Source organism: Oreochromis aureus, linkage group 22, assembly GCF_013358895.1.
Source record: "Oreochromis aureus strain Israel breed Guangdong linkage group 22, ZZ_aureus, whole genome shotgun sequence".
Classification (NCBI taxonomy): domain Eukaryota; kingdom Metazoa; phylum Chordata; class Actinopteri; order Cichliformes; family Cichlidae; genus Oreochromis; species Oreochromis aureus.
Window position 1 is genome coordinate 24,203,958 of NC_052962.1, and position 17,463 is coordinate 24,221,420.

The 17,463-nt window shown below is 40.0% G+C and overlaps 1 protein-coding gene across 5 annotated transcripts in view; it reads left to right on the forward strand.

Annotated features, from left to right (window-relative positions):
* Window positions 1–17,463, forward strand: part of rbms3 (RNA binding motif, single stranded interacting protein) — a 301,392-nt gene that overhangs the window by 45,371 nt on the left and 238,558 nt on the right. The gene's annotated exons all lie outside the window — the stretch shown is intronic.

Sequence of the window (17,463 nt, forward strand, 5' to 3'; positions counted from 1 at the left end):
CTTTTGTATGGTCACTAAAACAGGAAAGGGCATGAATTTAAGCATTTTGCCACTGGGCAGATACTTTAACCCTAACATAGGGGCTTTTAATCGTAAACATAGAAATTAAGATGGAGATGACTGAAAAGACGAGGGAAAAGTGCCACGCCTGCCATTCACAGAGATTAATTGCAGACTTTTATGTCAGTTGCGGGGGTTTTTTTGGACATAGCATGCAAATGTCCAGAACGACTCCCTTCTTCTCCACCATCTGTTGTGACCATCTTTCACCCTCAGTGAATGGTGTGGAATAGTAACGAGGAAACAAAAACTTACCCATTGTTAAAGCTTGATAACCATTAAAGTGTGTGACATGCACATGAGCATACAGAGAGAAAGAGACTGTACTTTTTAGATCAATTCAATATTTTAACCAATTGCCAAAGTCATGTTTGAAGTTCATTTCAAAGTCAGGTATATTATGTTTATATGTGCAACATAACAACATAACATAACAAAAAAAAATCACTCAATATTTGTCTATTAGAACTCAGGTTAATGGGGAAAAAAAGTCGTAATTACAATATTTGCATGACAATATAGAGATAATCATTTTTGACATACTTGTTTGTCCCGAGTCTGCATTGTCGTCAACATGGGCTGTTGTCAGATTGTTTACTCCTGAAGAAATAACTGACAACCTCAATACCCCAATCTGCCTCTCAGGTCTTTAAACATGCAGCGTATTGGATGGGCCATTGAATTCAGCCAGTAGTCTTTTAGAGGCCTATGGGAGGAAACAGGAGCACATTAAAAGTGCTGATGAATCCAATCAGGCTGTTTGCAGGCATCCAACACAGATATGCCGGTGCACTAAGCAGTGGTACTCAGGGGCTTAATTAGAAGGATGCTCGTGTATTGTTTGTTTTCAGGCATTAGTAAAGTCTGTGTGTCCTGATAATGGAATTGGCTGGGAAATGGAATCGTTTGGCCCTGCCTTCATGCTGCTAGGCCTGATACTGCTTGTCAACACCATTGTTTCCTAACCCTCCTGTGGAGCCCCTATCGATGTCAGTGAAGGAAGACTGCTCTGCAGCAGCCAGCCAACCCCTCAGCTGGAGAACTCAGATTTGCCTGTTAGCTAACAAGACCCTCCATGCTGGAGAGTCTTTTATATCAGAATCTACCTCTAATTAGCAGCTACAGTTCTCCCCTACAGCCTGACACCTCAGATCATGCCTGTCATTGCATGTGTGCAGGGTGTTTTATTTAGCTCTTCAACACTGCGCTGGAGTGCATCACACTATGTCTTCATACCTCAACTTTGTGACCTTTTACTCCACCCAAAAGCTGATGTGTGAAAAGCTAAAGAACTCAGCAGGTAGTTTGACTAGTGTCTTAAATGAAGGGGTGTAAATATGAGGGTGTAAATCTGAGATGTTACATTAATGGATGTGCAAAAAAAATGTAATATGAAATATAGATTTTCATTTTGGTAATTATAATAAATATTTCATTGATATTTTATTCATGTCGCCTTTTATGTGTTTATAACTTGAGTAGGGATTTTTACATTTTTGTGGGCCATGGAAATCTTGGCGGCTGTGGCTCAAGCAGTAGTGCATGTCAACTGTTTAGAAAGTTGTTTGTTCAATTCCCAATTCCTTGAACAAGGTACTGGACCCCGAGTTGCCCCTGATGCATCCATCTAAGTATGTGTTTGTGTATGTTAGGTTAAAAGTGCATTAAAAAAAAGCCGTTTGTGTGAATGAGGCTTTTAAATAAGAAAGTGCTTTGAGTACTCAGCTAAAGTAGAAAAGCACTGTATCTCTTACAGAGATGAAAGCTTTCAATCAACCCCTCAAAATGCTAGCACTGGTTTACCAGGCTTGGTCTTTGCATCGCTTGATTATGTGGCCTGATGTAGTTTTTAGGCTCACGTGAGCATTTTTTAAATGCAAACCTAATAAGCTAATCTATGCAGAAGCACAGAAGAACGAGTGGTTCTTAAACTTCAATTGCAATTTAATGACATGATATTAGCAAACGTTAACAAATGTGGAAGGGAGTCATCATAACACACAATCGTTTGCAAATGGCCCCTTTCTGTATATACTCAGTTTAACAACACAGCACAATTTTATAATTTATAGTAGATTATTTTGAGTTGTGGTTTGTGGATTTGTGGGGATTCCTGTAACCCACTTTGAGAAACCACTATCTTCTATGTATAACTTCATCATAGATGGAGCTATACGAGGAACTTCTCAAATGGCCGATATTTGGTCTTGCCCCGTAAGTATCTATGGCTGTGTGTTAATGTTGATATTAAGTTAAAAGTTTGTTATCTGTTTGGCACATACACAGAATCTTTTTTGTTGTGTCATGCACTTTGGGATAAAAAGATATTTGTAACCATTTCCTTTTGTCTTGGGCTATTTTTCCTGTAATATCTGCTGACATGACAGTGGCTGCTCATAGTAGATTAGTTAGAACATCAACCAGCCAAGCTGCCCACTTGATTTGGGAAAAGGGAAGCTTAGGAATTCTTTCTGTGGGTGAGGCAGGAATTCAATCAGTCATACTATGGGGCTAGGAAACTGGGCATCCGATACAGTTATGCTTCAGCACTTTTCAATTTGGGCTTGGACTGCTTCAGCCTCTGGCCTGTAGCATATCGTTAATGAAAGTCACATTAGGCATCCCTGTCTGCTAGTCACTAAGCAGTAGGTTTTATAGCTGAATAGGAGGCAAATGTTTCTAGTTGTATCGAATACATCCATCCTACTCTGTTTGATGGATACCTGCTCCTTCTATCTTTAGATAATGTGCCCCAACTATTCTGGAAATCCCAACTGCCTGCTGCTTAAGAAGCACATAGGATGCTAAAAATAATCATCCACCTTGTTTTAGTGGGCTTTCAATTTGCTCTTGATCATTTATTTATCTGCCATTTCTCTAATCAAACCTTCTGCCCTTTTCTGTGTCCTTTCCCTGGCCCAACCCCTTTGCTATTCATGATTTTCAGGCTTCTGCCTTCTTGCTTAAGCACTTGCAGTGTAGAGGTCATGGGTTCCTATATTTATGCAGGGAGGATTAGATGGATGCCTTGGATTGTCTCACAGTGTGACCTCAACCTTTACCTGCGTGCCTAATACAATAATTGCCTGGTCTAATAGGGGCTCCACAAAAACGTTTGCTTTTGCTTTGACAAAGGAACTTTTTGTCATGTTTGGTTGCAGTGCAGATGCATCTCTTATGTTCTTTATCGGGTCTTTGCTGGGATTTTTTCCTGTTTCTTGAGGACATGACTTAAATCTGCTGTAGATACTTTTTAAGCTTGTCACTTCTTTTTTCCTCTACTTGTCTCGTGTCCTGTTTTTGATTCTTGGGAACCATCTTGTTAATACAAAAATATAATTCTCTTCCTGCAGAACTGTCTTTTTCATAGATTCATCTAAATAAATGGGAACAAATTGTATTTTTATGATAATCTGCTAGTAACATAGTGTCTAAACTATGTCCAGAGAGAAACTTTGAAAGACCTTCAGAAAGCCTGGAGAACTGTTGCTCAAGCTTAAAAATGACAAGAGTGGTTTAGGACTTTTGCACAGTGCTGCATAATCAAACACATTCTCTCTGTGTTCATGTAACATGGCTTTGTCTGTTCGATGTAGGTGTTTTTTTGATGTGTCATATCAGTTTCTTTTGACACGTTGACAGCAAAAGTCCTGTTTTTGGATTTCACTTTAGGGGCCCCGTGTTTTTCTGGCTCTTCGCTTGACTTTGTTGTCTATATCATGTCACTTCTCTTAACCAGTGGCTCCATTTTGAAACCCCAACTGTCAAAACGTATCATACTCATTCATCTGCCTGGAGGACAGGATGCACAAAAACAGGACTGAGTGACCACTGTGGTTAGATTTGGATGATAAGGCGAGATGGAAAAAAGCTTTGCTGCAGCACATGGAGGCCCACACATGAATGTCAACAGTATATACTGGCTAAATAAGTGTAATATGAATAGTTAAAAGTCATATTTGACCAGCAGCTTAATCCACTATTTAACAGCTTAATAAAACAGGGTGCAACGTGTGGAAATTGTGACGCTCCATCTGCATTTGCCTGCATGGCCTCGCTCAGCCCCAGAGAACACAAACTGCAGTCAAAGGATTTGTGTTGTGCAGTGCAGTGAAATGCATCTTGCCCGTGAAAACTTTGACCACGAAACATAAACCAAAACCTCAAATGATAGTTTCATTAGATCCTATGAACTGAAGGAAGACTTGTGGTGTGGATTCGGAAGCTATTGCTGTTTTTCTAACTGAATTACAGAGATTGATGGCTCCGACTAGCATAAATCATGAAGTTTCTTAAGCTGACTCAGTGGTCTTGGGCGCACCCTCCCTGCTGTTTGTGATTTATTGTTAGTTTGGCCATTTGCTGAATGTTGGTGAATACTTCAGTGTGCACCAAATCATTTGGCCCCTGAGAAATGACGACAGGAGCAGAAAGTAATGTTCATTAGTTGACAGATCATTCTTTTCCACACTGTGCATGACATGATGTTCACTTAAAGGGAAATTCCAGTATTTCTAAGCCGGATCTTACTTTATCATTTTTTGTACTTTACATTATTAATAGGGACAAAAATGTTTGATATCAGTCAACTATTGAGTGACAGTGCTAAGACTGGCAACTGTGAAACAGCTGTGAAGTAATTCCACCGGGTAACTGCCTGCGTCAAGTGCTTGTTTTTACCACTGACAGGCTAAAATTGGGGTTCTAAGTGTCTGTGATTGTTTTTGATGTTATACTGACATGCATTTGCACGTGCTGATGCTACATATCAGCAGAAGATCGGTCCTCATTTAGAACAGAATTTCTTTTCAGATAATGTTCTTGTTGTATTTTCAAAAAAAGAGTATAACTTTGTACAGAAAACAAAGTTGGAAAAAATAACCAGAAAGGTTTTTGAAGGATCCGAATGTGAGGCTTTGAAATATGTATCTGCCACCCTATGGCTAAATACAGAAGTATTGTTTGGTTAATATAAATACAGCAGCACGGCCAATCTCTTCTACAAATATGATAAGAAAAAAAGTACACTTTGAAGGTCGGTCTGCTCGGTACACCACCTGTGCCAGATCGGTGGAGACAAGTGCCTTTATACACCAGAAAATAGACACTACTCATGAATAAAATTGCAATCGTGTCTTAGATGGCACCCCTTACAACACATTCTTTTCTGAAGTGTTAATATTGGTGTCTGCTACACTGAGAGCCCAGCAGCTGTCGCATACAGCATCAGTTGTTAAAAGCTTAACTGAAAGAATAGTGTTAATAAATAGCTGCACACAGGTAGAATGGCAGCTGAGTAGAACCCCCGTCAAGAAAAGCACTGTTGCACATTTAAAAAAGATGGGATTTTCAGCTAAGGCAGTAGACCCCTCTGGAAATGGTACGTTATCCCTTAACGAGAGGGTAGCACACAACTTCATCAACGCCCTGTCGTCCACAGGTAGTCACAGTTTATTCATAGGTTAACAGCTTTCTTCAACTCTAACTTTTAAGCTGTTTTCTGAAAGAACTCACCTCCTGTGAGATTTTTAGAGCAAGATTTTGCTAGGGATCCTTTTTATTTTTTTTTAAAGGTTTGGAACTTTGGCTCATAAAGATTCAAACCTTTTAATGCCAAAAACAAACATTTTGGGTTTTTTTTTTTTTTTTTTTTTTTTTTTGATTACTGTACATTGTAGCCATTATGAGGTTGCTCGTTTGGGCGATTTCACACAATAATGGGCACATTCCAAACATTTGTTTACCCTTTTATTAATTTTGACCCATAAAGGGGGTGTGTGTGTGTGTGTGTGTGTGTGTGTGTGTGTGTGTGTGTGTGTGTGTGTGTGTGTGTGTGTGTGTGTGTGTGTGTGTGTGTGGTTCAAAAAACACTGAAATTTTCTTTTAATTAATCAATACCAAAAGGTTATATATAAAACTGAAATTGAACTGTTTACTGAATAAAATTAGTGCATAACTAAATTAGCCCCACATTTTTTTTTTAAGCAAACTTCATGGAAGGAATCATCTTTAAACTAATATGTTGGGTCTTAATAAGTATATCTGGTAAACCATGGTGCTCTGTCACTGGTGTTTGAATCAGGTTAAAAAACCGCAGCCTATACATTATTTTTGGCTGCTTTAATGTTTGTCCCTTGACTGCTTGCCTCCCATTTATCCTCTCGTGCCCTGTGATTATTGTGATGTGTCAGCATCCTGTCATTTGCTGTTCCAGAGGAGCATGTTCTCATGTGCTTGTGGCAGGACACAAGAAAACAATCAGTACAGAGGTCTGTCACTAAGCAGAACACATTCTCGTTGCACTCCACAGCTGCAGAGCGAGAACATGAGTGCTCGCAGTTTATTAACTTAATTAATTACTGAATGCACAGTTCAAGTGCCTCAGTTTTGTGTATTTTGTGCTTTTAACTGTTAACTTGGATAGACACCTTTGCGGTTTTAAAGGCTGTTTTTAACCTGAAGATCAAATTTATAGATCTTGTTTTATCAAGCTAATGAAGAAATTCCTACCAACAAGTTTAAACAGCTAATCTCATTCTTTCCTATGAAGACAGGCAGGAGGAAAAGTTTTTCTCTTGCCTACCAACGGGGTATTCCCGGAGAAAAGAAAACACATTGTCTGACAGGTAGTGGTACAATCATATCACAGCACCGACCTTTCAAAACAGTGACAGTATAGCTGTCTAGCTTTCTCAGGGGGCCAAGAGCCACTGTTCTGACATGTCCCTGAGTCAGCGGTCTAGAGAGAAGCTGGAATGTGGTCATGACTGTACATGTGTACCCTGTGATGCTTGACTGGGGTGCAGACTGGCAGGATCACTCTGTTTTTCACTGGAGTCTTCCTTAAGTTGAATGAGGGAGATAGAGAGATATTGCAGCAGTAGATGGAGCATGAGATGCAATGTGGAATTGTCCACTCTTACAGTACATGCTGTCATATATTAAAAAGGACAATCTAAACACTTCTAATTGAAAACAATGCATTATTCACCTTTATTTACTATATTTTTGGAAAATACATGAGCTCATAGGTAAAAAAGTGGCCCATCTTTTTCATTTGTTTGGGCCTTAGGATCACCCACTTTGTTCTCACCCAAGGCATATGCACAAGTGGATAAATGTGGTTCATGATGGTTCCCTTTGCTGAGAACAAACCTAGGCAAATAGGAGGAGAGTGATTATAAAAGCCTGATCCGATTCTTAACTGAAGAAGACATTTTGTCTCCTTTATGCGGCACACACAGTAATTGTCTGCTCTTCTTTAGTGGAAATCAAAACAAAGCCCAAGGTTTAATAACGATCTGTGTTCATAACAGCTTCTCACAGCAGTACATCCTCAGCGTTTCAGCAAGTCATATTGCACAAGGCGGCCTCATATGGGAAACTTTCACAAAACTGTGTGCTCGTCTCTGAACTATACAGTTTTCATCTGAGTGGGGAGGGAAGACTTTATTGAATTTAAAGAAAAATGATAACATCATGTGGAGACAGTGTGCAGAGAAAATAGACTTTTATCAAGAACTGTTGTTATTGGAGGGCTGCAGTGTTCGCTGACTTCGTTGCAACTTGGTTTGTTTTCTTGTGCTCTTGTCTTAATTCTTCATTTCCAGCCACCCTAGGGATATGACGAAAACAACAAAACAAAAATAGATTTCAAGCATGAAAGAAGAAGAGATTAACAGTACAGGGGAGAATGGTGTTTTATGTCTTTTGACCTTGACCCTTTCTGCAGGTCTGTATGACTGTGTTTTCGTTTATGTGAGAGGTTTGTGCTGTGCGCCCAGCAGCTTGTAGTCTTTTAAAGCAGAGTATGGCAAATGCTCTTTGCTTGATATACGCAAAAAATCTATGCATTTTTGCAGTTTTTCAACCCACCAAAGTCAAAAGTTTGTACCTGCACGGTACATTCTGTAATCGCTGACAGATGTGTATGTTTGAGGGTGGTATCAGGTTTCCTTGAGGTGGAAGGGGTACAGGCCTAGAAATAGCAGCAGCAGTAGGCAGCTGGGGCCCGTGTCATCATGAGAGGTGCTGCAGCAACCAAGGCCCATCTGGAGGGAACACAGAGCCAAGGACACTGCAGAAGAAGGGGGAGGAGAAGCAAAGATATGATGCAAGGCCCCTATCATTGCCCTTCTCACTGGATAATTTGGCAAAGCAAAGACTTTCTGTCTTTAGGTTTCTGTCTTCTTTCTTACTTTCTCTTTCTGTCTGTTAGTTTCTTTCTCTTTCTGACTTTTTTCTTACTTTCTCTTTCTGTTTGTCACTTTTTCTTTCTTCTTGTCTTTCTTTTTGTTTCTTTTTTCACTTTTTCTTTTCTCTTTCTAATTGAATTTTATTTATACAGCACCAAATCACAACAACAGTCAGCTCAAGGCACTTTATTGCAGGGTAAAGACCCTAAAATAACCTTTGTCTCCTTTTCTTCCTTTCTCTTTCTTTTTTCTATATATCTATCTGTCTTTCTCTCTGTCTTTCTCCCTCAGTAAGTCTTTCTTTCTGAGAGACTTAATCCCCGACAGACAGAAATGGAAGACTTTACGTCACCTCAAAGCCATGCTCAACACCTCTCATCTTACGCCCCCCCCCCTCCTCTTCCCATCTTCTCACTTTGGCCTGCTGGGACAGTGTCAGTGACAGAAGCACAGCCAAACCTAAGTGCTGCGCTGTCTCACCATGAGCAAAGCTGTGCAGACATGAGTAGTACCACCACACATTCTGTTGTCCTTTTATGTAACTTACATGTAGGAATGTACAAAAGAGATTACAGCAAGAGCTGGTAACAAATCTGTCTTTTTTATCTGTCTTGACATTTTTGTGAAATGAGCCATGTTTATACATCAATGCATTTCAGAAATTTACCACACACTTTGTTGGCTCATCTGGTATTTACTTTGGGAAATTAAAGAATGGACAAAAGCACAATAAGGCTTTTTGCTCATCCATTAGTCAATACATTGCTAAGATGTTGCTATTTATTTACTGAAAATTTCAAAAGTAGATAAGAGTTTTATATCCTCTTTATTACCCAAAGCAATATATAGTTTTATATATCTTTTGCAGCTAACAGAGCGTTTCAAAAAGAAGACTGTGTAATGAGAAGAATAGCTTTGACAGTTTCAGTAACCGTAAATCAGCTGGTAAAACAAATCCAAGTGCTTGTTATGGATTTAGTGTCAATTATATTCGTCAGCCCCTCGCCCCAGATTACTTTGACCATACAGACCTCTGCTCACTTAGTGATCATGTGTGGCTATTTCTGCTTTGTGTAGGTGTTGTTTTAATGGCGCACAGCACTATACAGAGCTGGGAATTTAGTGTGCTGGACTCACAGGCTTCAGGCAATCAGGGGCATCCATCATCCCTGCAGTTTATAGTGTGACAGAAGGAGAGAGAGAGAGAGAGAGTTGACCACGTAGAGAGAGTTAGAAATACACACAGAGGAAAAAAGAGAGGGAGAGAGACAAAAGGAGACACTGACAGAGCGACATAAACAGACAAAGTGACGGAACCAGAGAAGTGGGTGTATAAAAAGCATACATAAGAAGAGGGGTAAAATGTCAGTGTAAAAGCATTTGTCTGGAGGTGTGATTCACTCAGACACAGCTCGGCTTCCCCAGTGGGTAAACAGCTGTAATCATAGTTCAGCAGCAGACATTAACAGCCTGTCTCTATACTGCTGTTAACGTGTTGAAGTACTGTGCATTCATCCTGGATTCCTGTAATTCAGAACTCAAGTGCAGCGCCTGCTGTCACAGACATAATAGTATCAGAAACGGGCGAAGCTACAGTCAGGAGTTTTTAAAATATATATATATATATTTTATCTGATTTAATAACATCATTATGACTCCACAGAGTAGAGTGACATACCTGTGAGATCAAATCATGCATATGAGAATGTTAAATCACCATGAGAAGTTTTTGCCTTTGATTATGATGACTTGCAAAAAAAGGAGTTAAGGTTTTGCATGGCTTCACCCTGACCCCAATAATGAGACCACCCTTAGTCCAAATAGACTTAAAGGACTGCAGTGCACCCAAAACTCCAGTTTCAAGTAGATCCCATGTCATCATTTGAAAACAAAAAACAGACACACTTATTTACTTAAACAGATTTATGGCAATATGCATGGAAACGTGGGTATTGCAGCAGTGAAAATTTCCATAAATTTTGTTATGCCTGTTGTTTGTTTATTTTTTTTATGCTCTCAGTAACTCCTATAACGGTTTAACCCCAAAGAATAATAGGAAAGAGAGCACAGCAGACAAATACTAATAAATTTGTCACTGGTAGCAGCCCTTGGGAATAGCATTTCCCTAATCTGACACCCCAGGGGAGAATTTTTGAAGGTGTTAATAAATCAGTTTTGTGATGTGTAAATAATTGTTGGCTTTATACACAAAGAACAAAATTAGAGAGAGATCATTATTTCAAAAATGCAACTTACGTTGATAATGCAAAATGAAATGGTTTCCCATGGTACAGTATGTTTTGTTGACCCCCATCCATCTATCCTTCTACCCCACACATACTTTGTTGTCCTATGCAATATATACTAAATTCTTTGTACCCTTTTGTTAGTTTAACACAGATGTATATGGTTTTTGGAGCACTTGGTGAAACGGCTAATACTAAAGATTTTTTCTGGGAGTTCACCACATAATCAGTCCTGATGGTGAGTCTGCTTGGATTCACTGAAATATAAGAGAAACTGGTATAGATGCAAACCCAGTTATGATTAAAATTATTTGAAGATGAATGAGGTTACTTACAAGTACGTGAAAATCTCCACATAGATTTATACTCTGCTTCAGTCTGCAACAGTATGAAGGAGAAAAACTGCTGAAAAAGAGCAGCAAATGACTTCATTGATTATTGATTGAAAATCTGAATCAAACTGATGAATTGGCTAATGTGATGAACTGTCGAATCCATCCTTCCCCAGCCCTGTATTAGGTTTTCTACCCTCCCTGAAGTACCCCTGTGTAAATGTTTATCTCCCCTCTCCGTGGAGGGGGTGAACGCTTCTTGTAGCTGGTCCCAGAATAGTGGGAGTTCAAGGGAAGGCGGCAGGAAAAGGAGTACTGTGTACTTTGGGTATCAGTTTTCATGGTGAAGGTTTTATCAAAATCAGAATTCTTCAGTTTAGGCTAACAGTAATGTAACTTAGACTGATCAACTCCCATTTCTTTCTATTTGCTTCCCATAGGAGGTCAAGATGCAAATTTAGGGCTCTACATCCGCTTCACAGCAGCAGCTGGCTTTAAGTTCATCAGAGCAAAAACATGTGAGAGGCCAAGGAAAATATTTGGTGAGACGGGTAACAGACACAGAATGTTGTGAGGTTTACTTTGAGCTACAAGCGCAGAAAGGTCATATTATTGTTCATCAAAGATTCTTCGGTAAATAAAGACTCATTCAATAAATATCTTTGCTTCTGGCATCTATCCTCTTTTTTTTTATTTTGGGTTTTTTTGTCTGTCTCCGTGACCCCCTTTGCACCTCTGTTCCCTTCTTTCAGCCTAAGCAAAAGACTGTATTTGGTATGAAAACAGGTTAGGAGTCCACTTTGAGCTTGAATACACAAACCTGGTGTCAAACCACCCAATAGCTTGAAATAATATTGCAGCAGGAAGGATACGCTGTGAATCCAGTTCATCTCCTGAGATTAGAGCAAAGACTCTTAACAGGTAGGGTCACAGCAGTTTGTTTGGGGACTCCAGTCAATAAAGATTTTGCAGCCGCGGTGAGGTCAGTGCAGAAATTTTCCCAGTATACACCACACTCCAAAGGTTGTAATGCTTGTATAAGTGGCTGTCAGCCATCACAAGTATAATGTCACACTCTGACCCTGTTGCCTTGGTTACCACCTACCGCGTGGCCCTCCAGACTTTCATCTTAGATCGCAGAAGTGTTTTCTTAAAGCGCTGATAGAATAAGCGGAAAGAGAAAGAGAGAGTGTTTTGGTCTTGCCAGTCCTTTTTGCCCCAGTTCAAGTGATTGTGGAGGCCACAGGGGTAACTTCTCACTTGCTTTTCAACTGAGAGCAGCCTGAAACCTGTCAGACGTGTCCCACGTGCCAAAATCCACACATGCCCTGCCACTGCGTTGCCTTGGTTACGATTGAACTCGGTCCGCGAGTACTGGAGAAAGAACGATAGCGAGTGAACAGGGCTTCCATTTGTGATCTTACTAGGCGGAACTACGGGTGACCCAGAGAGCCTGTCGTATCTCTGTCTCCTGCATTTTACCAGGAGTGACACTCAAAACCTGCATGTTTGGCAGCAGGAAGCTGACTTGCGTTAAGGGGATGAGGATTGGCAAAGGAGATGGACTTGTACAGAAGAGGCCATTTCACGCAACACAGCTTCCAGGAAGTCAGTCATCAGAGATGCCAAAGGAAAGCTGCATCTCTTTCATAGCTGGCCAAACAGAGCAAGCATGCGTGGAGGACCCTCTAGAAAACAATGTCCCCTAACTGATGCCATCTGGGGTGACTTTCATTGTCACAGAGCCTCTCATTCTTAATTCATTTTCCAATTTCAAAAAATGCTTTGGCACTTGGATGTGTAGCCGTTTGTCATGTTTCGGAGATGTAATTTTTGCTCATTTAATCCCTTTTTAAGCACGTAGCAGTTTTGTGCCAGTGGTCATTCGTCATTCTGCGTGGGCCTCATGTAAAATGGCAATATGGAGGTGACATGAGGAAAACACGCCTTTTTGGCAATACTCCAGGCTTTTTCGAAAACAAGCACAGAGCCAAGATGAAGCACAGATAAAGCACAACAGGAAACGGCACATTTGAAACTGTGTTGTGGGAAATCCACATTTCTGCCTGCATTACCGAGCATTAGCAATGGGGCATAATGCCCTCTGGATGAACAGATAATGACAGTGCAGTGTTATTTAATGCGTACAGTAAGCAGAGTAGGCAATAAGACAATATTATTTCTCAAAATTTGGTATTACACCTTGAGCTAAAGGTTATGATCAAATTTAAGGAAACTCGTGAGGAAAAAAAAGCAGTGTTTTGCCTCAGGGTCTTAGATTCATCTTATAAGAAAGTCTGTACACCCCATATTTTTGTTAAACTTTCTTTACTAAAAAAAAGCCATGTGATTTCTTGGTAATAGGACACTGATTACTACCTCAACAACTTCCCCTTTATTTTTTCTTCTGTTGTGTTATAGATTTGGAAATATTTCCAGTATACAAGGAGTCGATCTGTATGACCGTCCTTATAGTCACAGATAGGGATGGGTATCGTTTAGGTTTTATCCGATACCAGTACCAAATCGGTACTTTTGAAACGGTGCCGGTGCTTAAACGGTGCTCGAACCGGTGCTTAAAGAATGAAGAACACACACTTTGTCCTAAAACCTCTCATGTTTAGCTGTTTTTTTTGTAAAAAGATAACAATGTTAGCCTTTTCTGCAGCTATGGGGCATATATGGTCTCACTCTTGGCTGCAAGCAGTGCTTAATCAATGGAAAAAAAACACCAACTTTGTCCAAAAACCTCTCATGTTTAGCTGTTTCCCACTTTTTCTTTGGTCATTTTAGCCTTTTTGGCCAGGGTGAAGAGAGTATCTGCCATCAAACAAGAAGACAGCCGCATGTAACTACGACTGTGTTTGCTAGTTCACCTTACATGCATTAATTTAATAACGTGGTTAGCGTACTCAACGTAAATTACACACGAACAACATTAAGCTACTGACCCAGAGGAGAACGGCTGCTGCTGCCATCATCATCCGTCATCATTTCTGCTACGCTGACAGGGCTAGGGGCCAGGACTCTACTCTTCGGGTTCTTGGGGGATGTTGCTAACTCCGGGTCCGATAACAGGCACCACACCCGCAGTAGATGTGCTCGGTGTGAGGTCTTGCAGCAAGCTATCAAATACGGTGCATTTCTTGGCTTTTAAAAAAATGCTATGCGTCGCCAGGTGTTTCATCAGATTCGAGGAGTTACCTCCTTTGCACAGTATCACCTTAAAGCACTTGTTGCAGGCTGCTGAGTTTGCATCTTTTGCTGTGAAGTACAGCCAGACTTTGACCGCTTCGCCTTGGGCATTTTAATCTGTAGCTCTGCTCTAAAAGAACGTACGTACCTGGGCCCGCCTACTATGCTTGCAAAGGTAAAATGATTGGCTAGAATCCAAAGTGTATGACATCTCAGGAAAAAAAAGCACTGAAATAAAGCACCGAAATGTGCGCTGCTTTTCGGTCTGGTTACTACCGTTTATGTCAGAACTGGTGCCACCGGTACCCATCCCTAATCACAGAGAGCTTGTTCCAGAGGAAACAATGTCTGTCTTTCTTCTTTTTAGTTCACGAGTTATAAAATAGGCTAAAATAAAATGCTGCAGCAAACTTCCTTCTCCAATACTTAGAGTAGCCATTACAACCAAAACCAAGTTAGATTTATGTATTTCTTATACTGGAGTGCATTTTTCAATTTAGGTACACACACTATGCATTTTAGACCTGGCAACATTTTTTTAAACTTCTATACTACAGCTTCTGTGTTGCATCAGGTTTGTATTCTAAGCTGACAGATTTGTCTCCTGGGACGGTCTTCTGCTAGGAAGAGATGCTCTTCTGCATACCTCAGTTGTAACAATTGAGTTAATTTTGCCTTCTTATCAGCTCAAAGCAGTCTGTCCATTCTCCTCTAACCTCTAGCATCAACAAGGCATTTTCATTTAGAGAACTGACGCTTGGACACTGGATGTTTTCTCTTATTTGGTTCTTTCTCCGTAAACCCTGCAGATGGTTGTGTGGAAAAATTCCAGTAGATCAGCATTTTCTGAAATAGTCAGACCAGCCTGTCTTGCATGAACAACCATGGCACATTCAAATTCACTTAAATCACCTTTCTTCTGAATTTCCGATGCTCATTTTGAATTTCGCCAGGTTGTCTTGACCAGTGTTCACATGTCTAAATACACTTGAATGCTGCCATGTGATAGACTAATTGGGTAACTGTGTTAATGAGCTGTTGAAAATAATTAAGTGGCTGGTGAGTATAATTTATTTAATGACAACTGAGCTGAGAAAGTAAAAATAGAAAATTAAAATGAAATTAATAAGAAAAGCTACTTTTTTGTGCCAACTGAGTTAAATAGCGGTTTTCCCATAACACCTTCCAGTATTGCACATTAAATAAAGAAAGACAAGAGAGAGAAGAGTTCTGTAATTCAAAAAGGTCTGTCCCCTGACGCATGTAACCATGCCCATATCACCAGGAAGAGAGAAGAGAATGGGGAAAATCACTTAACCAGAGAAACATGGACTCAGGAGAGGTGCTGCGCTCTGGTTCTTCTCTACGTTTTAATGGATCCGCAACACTCACTCACTTGTTCACGGCTGAAAGTGAAGCATTATTCTGCATTACTTGAATTTTCAGTAATAAATGGTGCTGATTATTCCCTGGCTTGCTGAAGTAGTTAATTTTTCTTTTCACTTAAATCAGGTCAGTATCTTGCATCGAAAAATAACGCACATCCCTCTATTTGTAGCATGTATTAATGTATTATGATTTAAAGCACATGCTGGATGAGACATTAATATGTGGATGTTCTGTGGGGAAGCACCAAGTTACCTCCATTAATACAGATTTTCTTTCACTCAGTTTAGGTAATTTTAGATGACCTTTTCACAAAGTATGACAAAACAGCATAAAATGTCCTAAGAAAAGCAAACATAGTTAATATTTTAATATTCTCTCCATTTGATCTTTTTCTGAAATTTCTGTATTATCACATTATACAAACAATATGTGTTTGGGGATGAGCTTTTATTGTAAAAAAGTAATATGTTTTGCCCCGTGGACCTACATAGCTATTAGGTGTTTTGCTGAAAGACTGGGTTGAATCATATGCAGCAGCTCCAACATTTTTTACTCCCTAAAACCACCCGTGTTCACATTTAGGTTAAAACTGTTCAATCACATGATAAGAATATGAATTAGAGCTAGCATTCATAAATAACTGATAAAAATCAATTAATCATATATTTTGTTTTGATGATCCAGCATTGATTACGCAAGTCCTGAGATAGATTTTTACATGACCCTTGTGGAAAGAGACTTATTAAAAGTTGCACACAAAGGCTGACAAGTGTAAATGTATTATAGATGATAGCTGGCTGGAGTAGCTGCCTTCCAGTCTTGACTCTCATGCGAGTAGTCTCTGTGTGGATCCACTGCAGCTTCCTGCATTATCCTTACTCAGGATGGTTAGATTTACAGTGAAACCGTTACAATTGAGTTTCAAAGAAATGCATAAGCTAGCACAAAGAAATGTGTAAGCCAGCAGACAGTATATACACATCTGTTTGCCAAATATGTAAAATCCTCCTCCTTAAAAGTGGAAAAGTACCTGTAACCAGATACTTTTATAAAATGCTGAAATATGGGCAGACTGTAGCTCTCTGACAAGCCGCTGAAAATCTGTGACATGAATCTCAGTCTGGGGACCGATGCTGTATTCTAGTCAAGAATCTCAGGACCCTTGGATCTCGGGCTCGTGTTAAAACACAGCCCTGCCCTATCATATAAAGAGTGAATCACCCAAATCGCCTTAAATGTATTAAACATGTTTAAAATTTGTTGAAAAAGAGTCTGTAACAGAACATCTCTGCATAGATGCTTTAGTCCTAAATGCCTCCTCATTGCCTGAATGATCCTCATTCATTAGACCAGCGGAGGTTGTTGCACGACTTGGGGCAGCACTTAAACTCTATGAACTGGCGAATACTTGTGTTAAAGTAGCGTCTATGGCCACGCAGCTTAATGTACCATACTGGGGGCCATCCTTCCCCTCTGGCTTTTACAGTAGCAGTATAACATTCTGTTAATGTCTCTATAGCACCCAATGACTTCCATCAGCGAGATCCAGCTCGAAATGCTTATTTGTTGTTGGTACACTATGTCCTGCCCACACACAGTTTCAAATTCTGACCCTGTGACTAAGCCTTTTATTTAAGCCCTGAGAGAAAAGAACATCTCGGTGCGTTTCATATGTTTGTTAAAAGGGGGAGGATGCTTTATTTATTTTTTGTTTTCCAGCTGTAGTTTCCAGTTTTACATGGGTTGAAACCTGGTGATTCAAAATTGTGCTTCGCATATTTCTGTTTTTTCCCAGCGCTTACGGTTTTATGACACCATTGGGCCTCATTTTCCACCATGTAGTGCTGTATAAATGCATCTATTCTGCTTTGAGGGGGGGAACGGATTCCTCCTGTTTTTTATTAACATGAACCCTAAACCTGTCATTGTATGTATTGTATGAATTAGGCTGAACTTTGGCTTACATTTTCCCCCTCCAGTTCTTTAGTGATGAAGAATACAGAACTGGAAAGCTTTCTAAGCACAGCTGCCATCACTCTGCTCCAG